The sequence below is a fragment of the Panulirus ornatus genome, chromosome 66, assembly GCF_036320965.1.
Source record: "Panulirus ornatus isolate Po-2019 chromosome 66, ASM3632096v1, whole genome shotgun sequence".
In the NCBI taxonomy this organism is placed as follows: Eukaryota; Metazoa; Arthropoda; class Malacostraca; order Decapoda; family Palinuridae; genus Panulirus; species Panulirus ornatus.
Genome location: NC_092289.1, coordinates 1,579,129 through 1,591,626, shown reverse-complemented (window position 1 = coordinate 1,591,626; position 12,498 = coordinate 1,579,129).

The window sequence follows — 12,498 nt, the reverse complement described above, 5'->3', positions numbered from 1 at the left end:
GTCTCTTCTTTTTCCCTTTCATAATCCTCTCTAAATTTCAATTATGCCCCAGCCTTGATGTGGATTTTTGTCCATGACCAAAGCCTCCAATGTGGAGAAAAAATAAAAAAAAGTACATATGTAATGAGTTTACGACATTCTTGTTTGACCCTGAATGGTGTTGGGCTCTCTTCTATCTAACAAGTGAAAGAACAGTTTCATATACCACTTTGTGCTCTTTTTCACACACTCATTACAATTCATAAGCCAGTTTGGCACCATCCTTCCCAGAGGTCAGACATCCCTGCATTTGCTTCACAGAATGCTTTACTTGAGTAGATTTTTATGGACTCCCACAGTGTAGCGGTTAGCGTTCCTCATCGTGATGCATTCACTGGCTACCCAGGGTCGAGCTAAAAGGTTTGAATTCTGGTTGCAGCAGTTGGTGCACAGTCAACCCAGCTATTCATCCACCCCTAGGGATTGGTCGATAAAATGAGTACCTGGCTCAGGCTAGGGTGATTTCAGTGCATAACACATGACAGCTATAGATTGAGCAGGAACCAATGTGTCCTTTTTTGTCTGTTTTCCTGGCACTACCTTGCTGAAGCAAGGGTAGTGATGCTATTTCCTGTGTGGCGGGGTAGCGACAGGAATGGATCAAGGCAAGCAAGTATGGATATGTACAAGTGTATATATGTATGTGTATGTATATGTGCATGTATGGGCATTCATGTATATATATATGTGTGCATGAGTGAATGGGCCATTCTTCATCTGTTTACTGGTGCTTCAATGCAGGGAACAGCGATTAAGTATGATATATATATTCATTTATTATAGTTGTCGTTTCCCACATTAGCAAGGTAGTGCAAGGAAACAGATGAAAGAATGGCCCGATCCACCCACATACACACGTATATATATAAATGCCTACACCCACATATACATACCTATACATTTCAACGTATACATACATATACATATATACACATGTACATATTCATACTTGCTGCCTTCATCCATTCTTGTCGCCACCCCGCCAAACATGAAATAGCATCACCCCCATGAGGTAACGCGAGGAAAAGACAAAAAGGCCATATTCATTCACACTCAGTCTCTGGCTGTCATGTGTAATGCACCAAAACCACAGCTCCCATTCCACATCCAGGCCCCACAAAACTTTCCATGGTTTACCCAAGACACTTCACATGCCCTGGTTTGATCCATTGACAGCACATCCACCCCAGTATACCACATCATTCCAATTCACTCTATTCCTTGCATGCCTTTCATCCTCCTGTATGTTCAGGCCCCAATCCCTCAAAATCTTTTTCGCTCCATCCTTCCACCTCCAATTTGGTCTTCTGCTTCTCATTGTTCCCTCCACCTCTGACACATATATCCTCTTTGTCAATCTTTCCTCACTCATTCTCTCCATTTGTCCAAACCACTTTAACACACCCTCTTCTGCTCTCTTAAACTACTCTCTTTTCATTTCCACACATACCTCTTACCCTTTTATTACTTACTTGATCAATCCACCTCACATCACTTAAAGTCTTCAAACATTTCATTTCCAACACATCCACCCTCCTCAACACAACCCTATCTATAGCCCATGCCTCACAACCATATATATATATATATTCTATTTATTTATATTTTATTTATTTTGCTTTGTTGCTGTCTCCCACGTTAGCGAGGTAGCGCAAGGAAACAGACGAAAGAATGGCCCAACCCACCCACGTACACATGTATATACATACACAACCACACACGCAAATATACATCCTATACATCTCAGTGTATACATATATATACACACACAGACATATACATATATACACATGTACATAATTCATAGTCTGCCTTTATTCATTCCCATCGCCATCCCGCTACACACATGAAATAACAACCCCATCCCCCCTCACGTGTGCAAGGTAGCACTAGGAAAAGACAATGAAGGCCACATTTGTTCACGCTCAGTCTCTAGCTGTCATGTAATAATGCACCAAAACCACAGCTCCCTTTCCACAACCAGGCCCCACAGAACTTTCCATGGTTTACCCCAGACCCTTCACATGCCCTGGTTCATTCCAGTGACAGCACGTCAACCCCGGTATACCACATTGTTCCAATTCACTCTATTCCTTGCATGCCTTTCATCCTCCTGCATGTTCAGTCCCCGATCAAAATCTTTTTCACTCCATCTTTCCACCTCCATTTGGTCTCCCACTTCTCCTCGTTCCCTCCACCTCTGACACATATATCCTCTTGGTCAATCATTCCTCACTCATTCTCTCCATGTGACCAAACCATTTCAAAACACCCTCTTCAGCTCTCTCAACCACACTCTTTTTATTAACACACATCTCTCTTACCCTACTATTACTTACTCGATCACAACACCTCACACCAAATATTGTCCTCAAACATCTCATTTCCAGCACATCCACCCTCCTCCGCACAACTCTATCCATAGCCCACGCCTCGCAATCATATAACATTGTTGGAACCACTATTCCTTCAAACATACCCATTTTTGCTTTCCGAGATAATGTTCGCGACTTCCACATATTCTTCAAAGCTCCCAGAATTTTCGCCCCCTCCCCACCCTATGATTCACTTTCGCTTCCATGGTTACATCCACTGCATCCACTCCCAGATATCTATAAAACTTCACTTCCTCCAGTTTTTCTCCATTCAGACTTACCTCCCAAATGACTTGACCCTCAACCCTAATGTACCTAATAACTCAGCTTTCTTCTTTCACACACTTTACCAAACTCAGTCACCAGCTTCTGCAGTTTCTCACATGAATCAGCCACCAGCGCTGTATCATCAGCGAACAACAACTGACTCACTTCCCAAGCACTCTCATCCAAAACAGACTGCATACTTGCCCCTCTTTCCAAAACTCTTGCATTCACCTCCCTAACAACCCCATCCATAAACAAATTAAACAACCATGGAGACATCACACACCCCTGCTGCAAACCTACATTCACTGAGAACCAATCACTTTCCTCTCTTCCTACATGTTCACATGCCTTACATCCTCGATAAAAACTTTTCACTGCTTCTAACAACTTGCCTCCCACACCATATATTCTCAATACCTTCCACAGAGCATCTCTATCAACTCTTATCATATGCCTTCTCCAGATCCATAAATGCTATATACAAATCCATTTGCTTTTCTAAGTATTTCTCATATATATATATATATATATATATATATATATATATATATATATATATATATATATCGTAGAAGGCGACTAGAGGGAACGGGAGCGGGGGGCCAGAAATCCTCCCCTCCTTGTATTTTAACTTTCTAAAAATGGGAAACAGAAGGAGTCACACGGGGAGTGCTCATCCTCCTCGTAGACTCAGATTGGGGTGTCTAAATGCGTGTGGATGTAACCAAGATGTGAAAAAAGGAGAGATAGGTAGTATGTTTGAGGAAAGGAACCTGGATGTTTTGGCTCTGAGTGAAACGAAGCTCAAGGGTAAAGGGGAAGAGTGGTTTGGGAATGTCTTGGGAGTAAAGTCAGGGGTTAGTGAGAGGACAAGAGTAAGGGAAGGAGTAGCAGTACTCCTGAAACAGGAGTTGTGGGAGTATGTGATAGAATGTAAGAAAGTAAATTCTCGATTAATATGGGTAAAACCGAAAGTTGATGGAGAGAGATGGGTGATTATTGGTGCATATGCACCTGGGCATGAGAAGAAAGATCATGAGAGGCAAGTGTTTTGGGAGCAGCTGAATGAGTGCGTTAGTGGTTTTGATGTACGAGACTGGCTTATAGTGATGGGTGATTTGAATGCAAAGGTGAGTAATGTGGCAGTTGAGGGAATAATTGTATACATGGGGTGTTCAGTGTTGTAAATGGAAATGAAGAGCTTGTAGATTTATGTGCTGAAAAAGGACTGGTGATTGGGAATACCTGGTTTAAAAAGCAAGTTATACATAAGTATATGTATGTAAGTAAGAGAGATGGCCAGAGAGTGTTATTGGATTACGTGTTAATTGACAGGCACGCGAAAGAGAGACTTTTGGATGTTAATGTGCTGAGAGGTGCAACTGGAGGGATGTCTGATCATTATTTTGTGGAGGCTAAGGTGAAGATTTGTATGGGTTTTCAGAAAAGAAGAGTGAATTTTGGGGTGCAGAGGGTGGTGAGAGTAAGTGAGTTTGGGAAGGAGACTTGTGTGAGGAAGTACCAGGAGAGACTGAGTACAGAATGGAAAAAGGTGAGAAAAATGGAAGTAAGGGGAGTGGGGGAGGAATGGGATGTATTTAGGGAATCAGTGATGGATTGCGCAAAAGATGCTTGTGGCATGACAAGCGTGGGAGGTGGGTTGATTAGAAAGGGTAGTGAGTGGTGGGATGAAGAAGTAAGATTATTAGTGAAGGAGAAGAGAGGCATTTGGACGATTTTTGCAGGGAAAAAATGCAATTGAGTGGGAGATGTATAAAAGAAAGAGACAGGAAGTCAAGAGAAAGGTGCAAGAGGTGAAAGAGAGGACCAATGAGAGTTGGGGTGAGAGTATCATTAAATCTTAGGGAGAATAAAAAGATGTTCTGGAAGGAGGTAAATAAAGTGATTAAGACAAGGGAGCAAATGGGAACTTCAGAGAAGGGCGCTAATGGGGAGGTGATAAGAAGTAGTGGTGATGTGAGAAGGAGATGGAGTGAGTATTTTGAAGGTTTGTTGAATGTGTTTGATGATAGAGTGGCAGATATAGGGTGTTTTGGTCGAGGTGGTGTGCAAAGTGAGAGGGTTTGGGAAAATGATTTGGTAAACAAAGAAGAGGTAGTAAAAGCTTTGCGGAAAATGAAAGCCGGCAAGGCAGCAGGTTTGGATGGTATTGCAGTGGAATCTATTAAAAAAAGGGGGTGACTGTATTGTTGACTGGTTGGTAAGGTTATTTAATGTATGTATGACTCATGGTGAGGTGCCTGAAGATTGGCGGAATGCGTGCATAGTGCCATTGTACAAAGGCAAAGGGGATAAGAGTGAGTGCTCAAATTACAGAGGTATAAGTTGTTGAGTATTCCAGGTAAATTATATGGGAGGGTATTGATTGAGAGGGTGAAGGCATGTACAGAGCATCAGATTGGGGAAGAGCAGTGTGGTTTCAGAAGTGGTAGAGGATGTGTGGATCAGGTGTTTGCTTTGAAGAATGTATGTGAGAAATACTTAGAAAAGCAAATGGATTTGTATGTAGCATTTATGGATCTGGAGAAGGCATATGATAGAGTTGATAGAGATGCTCTGTGGAAGGTATTAAGAATATATGGTGTGGGAGGCAAGTTGTTAGAAGCAGTGAAAAGTTTTTATCGAGGATGTAAGGCATGTGTACGTGTAGGAAGAGAGGAAAGTGATTGGTTTTCAGTAAATGTAGGTTTGCGGCAGGGGTGTGTGATGTCTCTATGGTTGTTTAATTTGTTTATGGATGGGGTTGTTAGGGAGGTGAATGCAAGAGTTTTGGAAAGAGGGGCAAGTATGAAGTCTGTTGTGGATGAGAGAGCTTGGGAAGTGAGTCAGTTGTTCTTCGCTGATGATACAGCGCTGGTGGCTGATTCATGTGAGAAACTGCAGAAGCTGGTGACTGAATTTGGTAAAGTGTGTGAAAGAAGAAAGTTGAGAGTAAATGTGAATAAGAGCAAGGTTATTAGGTACAGTAGGGTTGAGGGTCAAGTCAATTGGGAGGTAAGATTGAGTGAGGAAGACTGACAAAGAGGATATACGTGTCATAGGTAGAGGGAATGAGGAGAAGCAGGAGACCAAATTGAAGGTGGAAGGATGGAGTGAAAAAGATTTTGAGTGATCAGGGCCTGAACATACAGGAGGGTGAAAGGAGTGCAAGGAATAGAGTGAATTGGAGCAATGTGGTGTACTGGGGTGGATGTGCTATCAATGGATTGAACCAGGGCATGTGAAGCATCTCGGGTAAACCATGGAAAATTTTGTGGGGCTTGGATGTGGAAAGGGAGTTATGGTTTCGGTGCATTATACATGATACCTAGAGATTGAGTGTGAACGAATGTGGCCTTTACTGTCTTTTCCTAGTGCTACCTTGTGTGTGTGTGTGTGTGTGTGAGAGAGAGAGAGAGAGAGAGAGAGAGAGAGAGAGAAGAGGGATGCTATTTCATGTGTGGCAGGGTGGCAATGGGAATGGATGAAGGCAGCAAGTATGAATGTAAATAAAATTATATATTTTTTTTTTTTTTTGTCGCTGTCTCCCACTTTGCGCAAATTTTTTTTTTTTTTTTTTTTTTTTTTTTTTAATTTTCCAAAAGAAGGAACAGAGAAGGGGGCCAAGTGAGGATAATCCCTCAAAGGCCCAGTCCTCTGTTCTTAACGCTACCTCGCTAATGCGGGAAATGGCGAATAGTATGAAAGAAAGAAATATATATATATATATATATATATATATATATATATATATATATATATATATATATATTATCCCTGGGGATAGGGGATTAAGAGTACTTCCCACGTATTCCCTGCGTGTCGTAGAAGGCGACTAAAAGGGGAGGGAGCGGGGGGCTGGAAATCCTCCCCTCTCGTTTTTTTTTTTTTTTTTCCAAAAGAAGGAACAGAGAATTGGGCCAGGTGAGGGTATTCCCTCAAAGGCCCAGTCCTCTGTTCTTAACGCTACCTCGCTAATGCGGGAAATGGCGAATAGTGTGAAAGAAAGAAAGAAAGATATATATATATATATATATTGGAAAGGATCACAATCTTGCGTGTGATCAAGATATTCCTATGAGTCCACGGGGAAATCGAAACACAATAAGCTCCCAAGTGCACTTTCGTGTAATAATCACATCATCAGGGGAGACACAAGAGAGAAAAATAACAGTCAGTTGATATACATCGAGGAGACAAAGCTAGGATGTCATTTGGTAAACATGCGCATGTCCCCATGTACTGCAAGAATGTGCCTCTGAACTTGCTCATGCTTACTTGTCTGTTCCATTTGTTTAAAAACCAAAAATTTTCCTCTTCTTGGAAACATGCATTGATACATCCCATTCATAAGAAGAATGACCGTTCTGACTCCTCTAAATATTGTCCTATTGCTTTGATACATACCATTTTGAGTCTTTGAATCCCTCCTTAACTCCCATATCCTTTAGACTCCTTGAAACTCATGGTCTTCTCTCTGATCACCATATGGCTTCTGTAATGCGAGATCTATTGGTGACATTCTTTCCCGTCTTTGGTCACCATCCCTGAAAGATTTCTGGAAGTCATGTGTAACTGCCCTTGACATATCCAAAACCTTTAACAAGATGTGGTATCGGGGTCTCATTTCTAAGCTCCCCTCCTTCACTTTGCTCCTTCATATCTAGCTTCCTCTCAAACCAGTCTATCTCTGTGGTTGTTGGATCACCCCCCCCCCTTGTTTCTCCATCAACAGTGGTTTCCCTCAGGGTTCTGTCCATCCCCAACACTTTTCCTCCTTTTTTCAATGATTTCCTTTCTTCCACAAATAACTAAACACACCCATATGCTGATAGCTCAACATTGCATTCATCAACATCCTTCAATTCTGCTCCTTCTCTCAATTAATCTGCATCTCATCTTGATGCAGCTTCTTCAATGAACAGACAGGAAATCTCAGTAGGGTACACATAATCTTTTTAAGTTTAATGCCTTCAAGACCCAGTTTCTGCCCATCTCTCAATCAAAAACTTTTCACAACTCTCCTCTATACTTTGACAGTTATGTAATTCCATCTCTTAACTCAATGAACATATTTGGTATTATTGTAACATCCACTCTTTCTTGGAAAACCAACATTACAGGAGTGGCTAAGTCTGCTTCTATGAAACTACGTGTGCTGTTTAGATGTCGAAACTTCTTTTCTCTTGAATAGCTGTGCCATTTAAACAAAGGATTGATTCTTCCTTGTAAGGATCACTATTCCAAAGGATTGATTCTTCCTTGTAAGGATCACTATTCCCACATAAAGTGTGGTTCAAGCTGTACATCCTTACTTGAAAGAGTCAAGTTGAAAGCGGTTCCACTTATAAACTCTCCCAGGCTAACTTCCAAACTAACCTTCTTGCCCTCTGCTGCAATTTTGGTTCCCTTTATCTCTTCTATAGATATTATTTTGCTGTTTGCTCCTGAGACCTGGGTGCTTGTGGGCCACCATCACTAGCTAGACCATGCAATACTCAGCAAGTAACTGCATCACATGATTACTGTACGGCCATGGGCAACTCAAGGGTGGGCTGTTTTTATAATTGTTTCTTTCCTTACACCTCAAAATTCTGGAACTCTATCTTTTCCAATAACTATGACCTGACACATTTTGAAAGACAGACTTTTCATTTCTTCCAAAAATTTATAAAAACTTTCCCTTGTCTCTTCTTTTTCCCTTTCATAATCCTCTCTAAATTTCAATTATGCCCCAGCCTTGATGTGGATTTTTGTCCATGACCAAAGCCTCCAATGTGGAGAAAAAATAAAAAAAAGTACATATGTAATGAGTTTACGACATTCTTGTTTGACCCTGAATGGTGTTGGGCTCTCTTCTATCTAACAAGTGAAAGAACAGTTTCATATACCACTTTGTGCTCTTTTTCACACACTCATTACAATTCATAAGCCAGTTTGGCACCATCCTTCCCAGAGGTCAGACATCCCTGCATTTGCTTCACAGAATGCTTTACTTGAGTAGATTTTTATGGACTCCCACAGTGTAGCGGTTAGCGTTCCTCATCGTGATGCATTCACTGGCTACCCAGGGTCGAGCTAAAAGGTTTGAATTCTGGTTGCAGCAGTTGGTGCACAGTCAACCCAGCTATTCATCCACCCCTAGGGATTGGTCGATAAAATGAGTACCTGGCTCAGGCTAGGGTGATTTCAGTGCATAACACATGACAGCTATAGACTGAGCAGGAACCAATGTGTCCTTTTTTGTCTGTTTTCCTGGCACTACCTTGCTGAAGCAAGGGGTAGTGATGCTATTTCCTGTGTGGCGGGGTAGCGACAGGAATGGATCAAGGCAAGCAAGTATGGATATGTACAAGTGTATATATGTATGTGTATGTATATGTGCATGTATGGGCATTTATGTATATATATATGTGTGCATGAGTGAATGGGCCATTCTTCATCTGTTTACTGGTGCTTCAATGCAGGGAACAGCGATTAAGTATGATATATATATTCATTTATTATAGTTGTCGTTTCCCACATTAGAAAGGTAGTGCAAGGAAACAGATGAAAGAATGGCCCGATCCACCCACATACACACGTATATATATAAATGCCTACACCCACATATACATACCTATACATTTCAACTTATACATACATATACATATATACACATGTACATATTCATACTTGCTGCCTTCATCCATTCTTGTCGCCACCCCGCCAAACATGAAATAGCATCACCCCCATGAGGTAACGCGAGGAAAAGACAAAAAGGCCATATTCATTCACACTCAGTCTCTGGCTGTCATGTGTAATGCACCAAAACCACAGCTCCCATTCCACATCCAGGCCCCACAAAACTTTCCATGGTTTACCCAAGACACTTCACATGCCCTGGTTTGATCCATTGACAGCACATCCACCCCAGTATACCACATCATTCCAATTCACTCTATTCCTTGCATGCCTTTCATCCTCCTGTATGTTCAGGCCCCAATCCCTCAAAATCTTTTTCACTCCATCCTTCCACCTCCAATTTGGTCTTCTGCTTCTCATTGTTCCCTCCACCTCTGACACATATATCCTCTTTGTCAATCTTTCCTCACTCATTCTCTCCATTTGTCCAAACCACTTTAACACACCCTCTTCTGCTCTCTTAAACTACTCTCATTTCATTTCCACACATACCTCTTACCCTTTTATTACTTACTTGATCAATCCACCTCACATCACTTAATGTCTTCAAACATTTCATTTCCAACACATCCACCCTCCTCAACACAACCCTATCTATAGCCCATGCCTCACAACCATATATATATATATATATTCTATTTATTTATATTTTATTTATTTTGCTTTGTTGCTGTCTCCCACGTTAGCGAGGTAGCGCAAGGAAACAGACGAAAGAATGGCCCAACCCACCCACGTACACATGTATATACATACACGACCACACACGCAAATATACATCCTATACATCTCAGTGTATACATATATATACACACACAGACATATACATATATACACATGTACATAATTCATAGTCTGCCTTTATTCATTCCCATCGCCATCCCGCTACACACAGGAAATAACAACCCCATCCCCCCTCACGTGTGCAAGGTAGCACTAGGAAAAGACAATGAAGGCCACATTTGTTCACGCTCAGTCTCTAGCTGTCATGTAATAATGCACCAAAACCACAGCTCCCTTTCCACAACCAGGCCCCACAGAACTTTCCATGGTTTACCCCAGACCCTTCACATGCCCTGGTTCATTCCAGTGACAGCACGTCGACCCCGGTATACCACATTGTTCCAATTCACTCTATTCCTTGCATGCCTTTCATCCTCCTGCATGTTCAGTCCCCGATCAAAATCTTTTTCACTCCATCTTTCCACCTCCAATTTGGTCTCCCACTTCTCCTCGTTCCCTCCACCTCTGACACATATATCCTCTTGGTCAATCATTCCTCACTCATTCTCTCCATGTGACCAAACCATTTCAAAACACCCTCTTCAGCTCTCTCAACCACACTCTTTTTATTAACACACATCTCTCTTACCCTACTATTACTTACTCGATCACAACACCTCACACCAAATATTGTCCTCAAACATCTCATTTCCAGCACATCCACCCTCCTCCGCACAACTCTATCCATAGCCCACGCCTCGCAATCATATAACATTGTTGGAACCACTATTCCTTCAAACATACCCATTTTTGCTTTCCGAGATAATGTTCGCGACTTCCACATATTCTTCAAAGCTCCCAGAATTTTTGCCCCCTCCCCCACCCTATGATTCACTTTCGCTTCCATGGTTACATCCACTGCATCCACTCCCAGATATCTATAAAACTTCACTTCCTCCAGTTTTTCTCCATTCAGACTTACCTCCCAAATGACTTGACCCTCAACCCTAATATACCTAATAACTCAGCTTTCTTCTTTCACACACTTTACCAAACTCAGTCACCAGCTTCTGCAGTTTCTCACATGAATCAGCCACCAGCGCTGTATCATCAGCGAACAACAACTGACTCACTTCCCAAGCACTCTCATCCACAACAGACTGCATACTTGCCCCTCTTTCCAAAACTCTTGCATTCACCTCCCTAACAACCCCATCCATAAACAAATTAAACAACCATGGAGACATCACACACCCCTGCTGCAAACTTACATTCACTGAGAACCAATCACTTTCCTCTCTTCCTACATGTTCACATGCCTTACATCCTCGATAAAAACTTTTCACTGCTTCTAACAACTTGCCTCCCACACCATATATTCTCAATACCTTCCACAGAGCATCTCTATCAACTCTTATCATATGCCTTCTCCAGATCCATAAATGCTATATACAAATCCATTTGCTTTTCTAAGTATTTCTCATATATATATATATATATATATATATATATATATATATATATATATATATATATATATATATATATATCGTAGAAGGCGACTAGAGGGAACAGGAGCGGGGGGCCAGAAATCCTCCCCTCCTTGTATTTTAACTTTCTAAAAATGGGAAACAGAAGGAGTCACACGGGGAGTGCTCATCCTCCTCGTAGACTCAGATTGGGGTGTCTAAATGCGTGTGGATGTAACCAAGATGTGAAAAAAGGAGAGATAGGTAGTATGTTTGAGGAAAGGAACCTGGATGTTTTGGCTCTGAGTGAAACGAAGCTCAAGGGTAAAGGGGAAGAGTGGTTTGGGAATGTCTTGGGAGTAAAGTCAGGGGTTAGTGAGAGGACAAGAGTAAGGGAAGGAGTAGCAGTACTCCTGAAACAGGAGTTGTGGGAGTATGTGATAGAATGTAAGAAAGTAAATTCTCGATTAATATGGGTAAAACCGAAAGTTGATGGAGAGAGATGGGTGATTATTGGTGCATATGCACCTGGGCATGAGAAGAAAGATCATGAGAGGCAAGTGTTTTGGGAGCAGCTGAATAAGTGTGTTAGTGGTTTTGATGTACGAGACTGGCTTATAGTGATGGGTGATTTGAATGCAAAGGTGAGTAATGTGGCAGTTGAGGGAATAATTGTATACATGGGGTGTTCAGTGTTGTAAATGGAAATGAAGAGCTTGTAGATTTATGTGCTGAAAAAGGACTGGTGATTGGGAATACCTGGTTTAAAAAGCGAGTTATACATAAGTATATGTATGTAAGTAAGAGAGATGGCCAGAGAGTGTTATTGGATTACGTGTTAATTGACAGGCACGCGAAAGAGAGACTTTTGGATGTTAATGTGCTGAGAGGTGCAACTGGAGGGATGTCTGATCATTATTTTGTGGAGGCTAAGGTGAAGA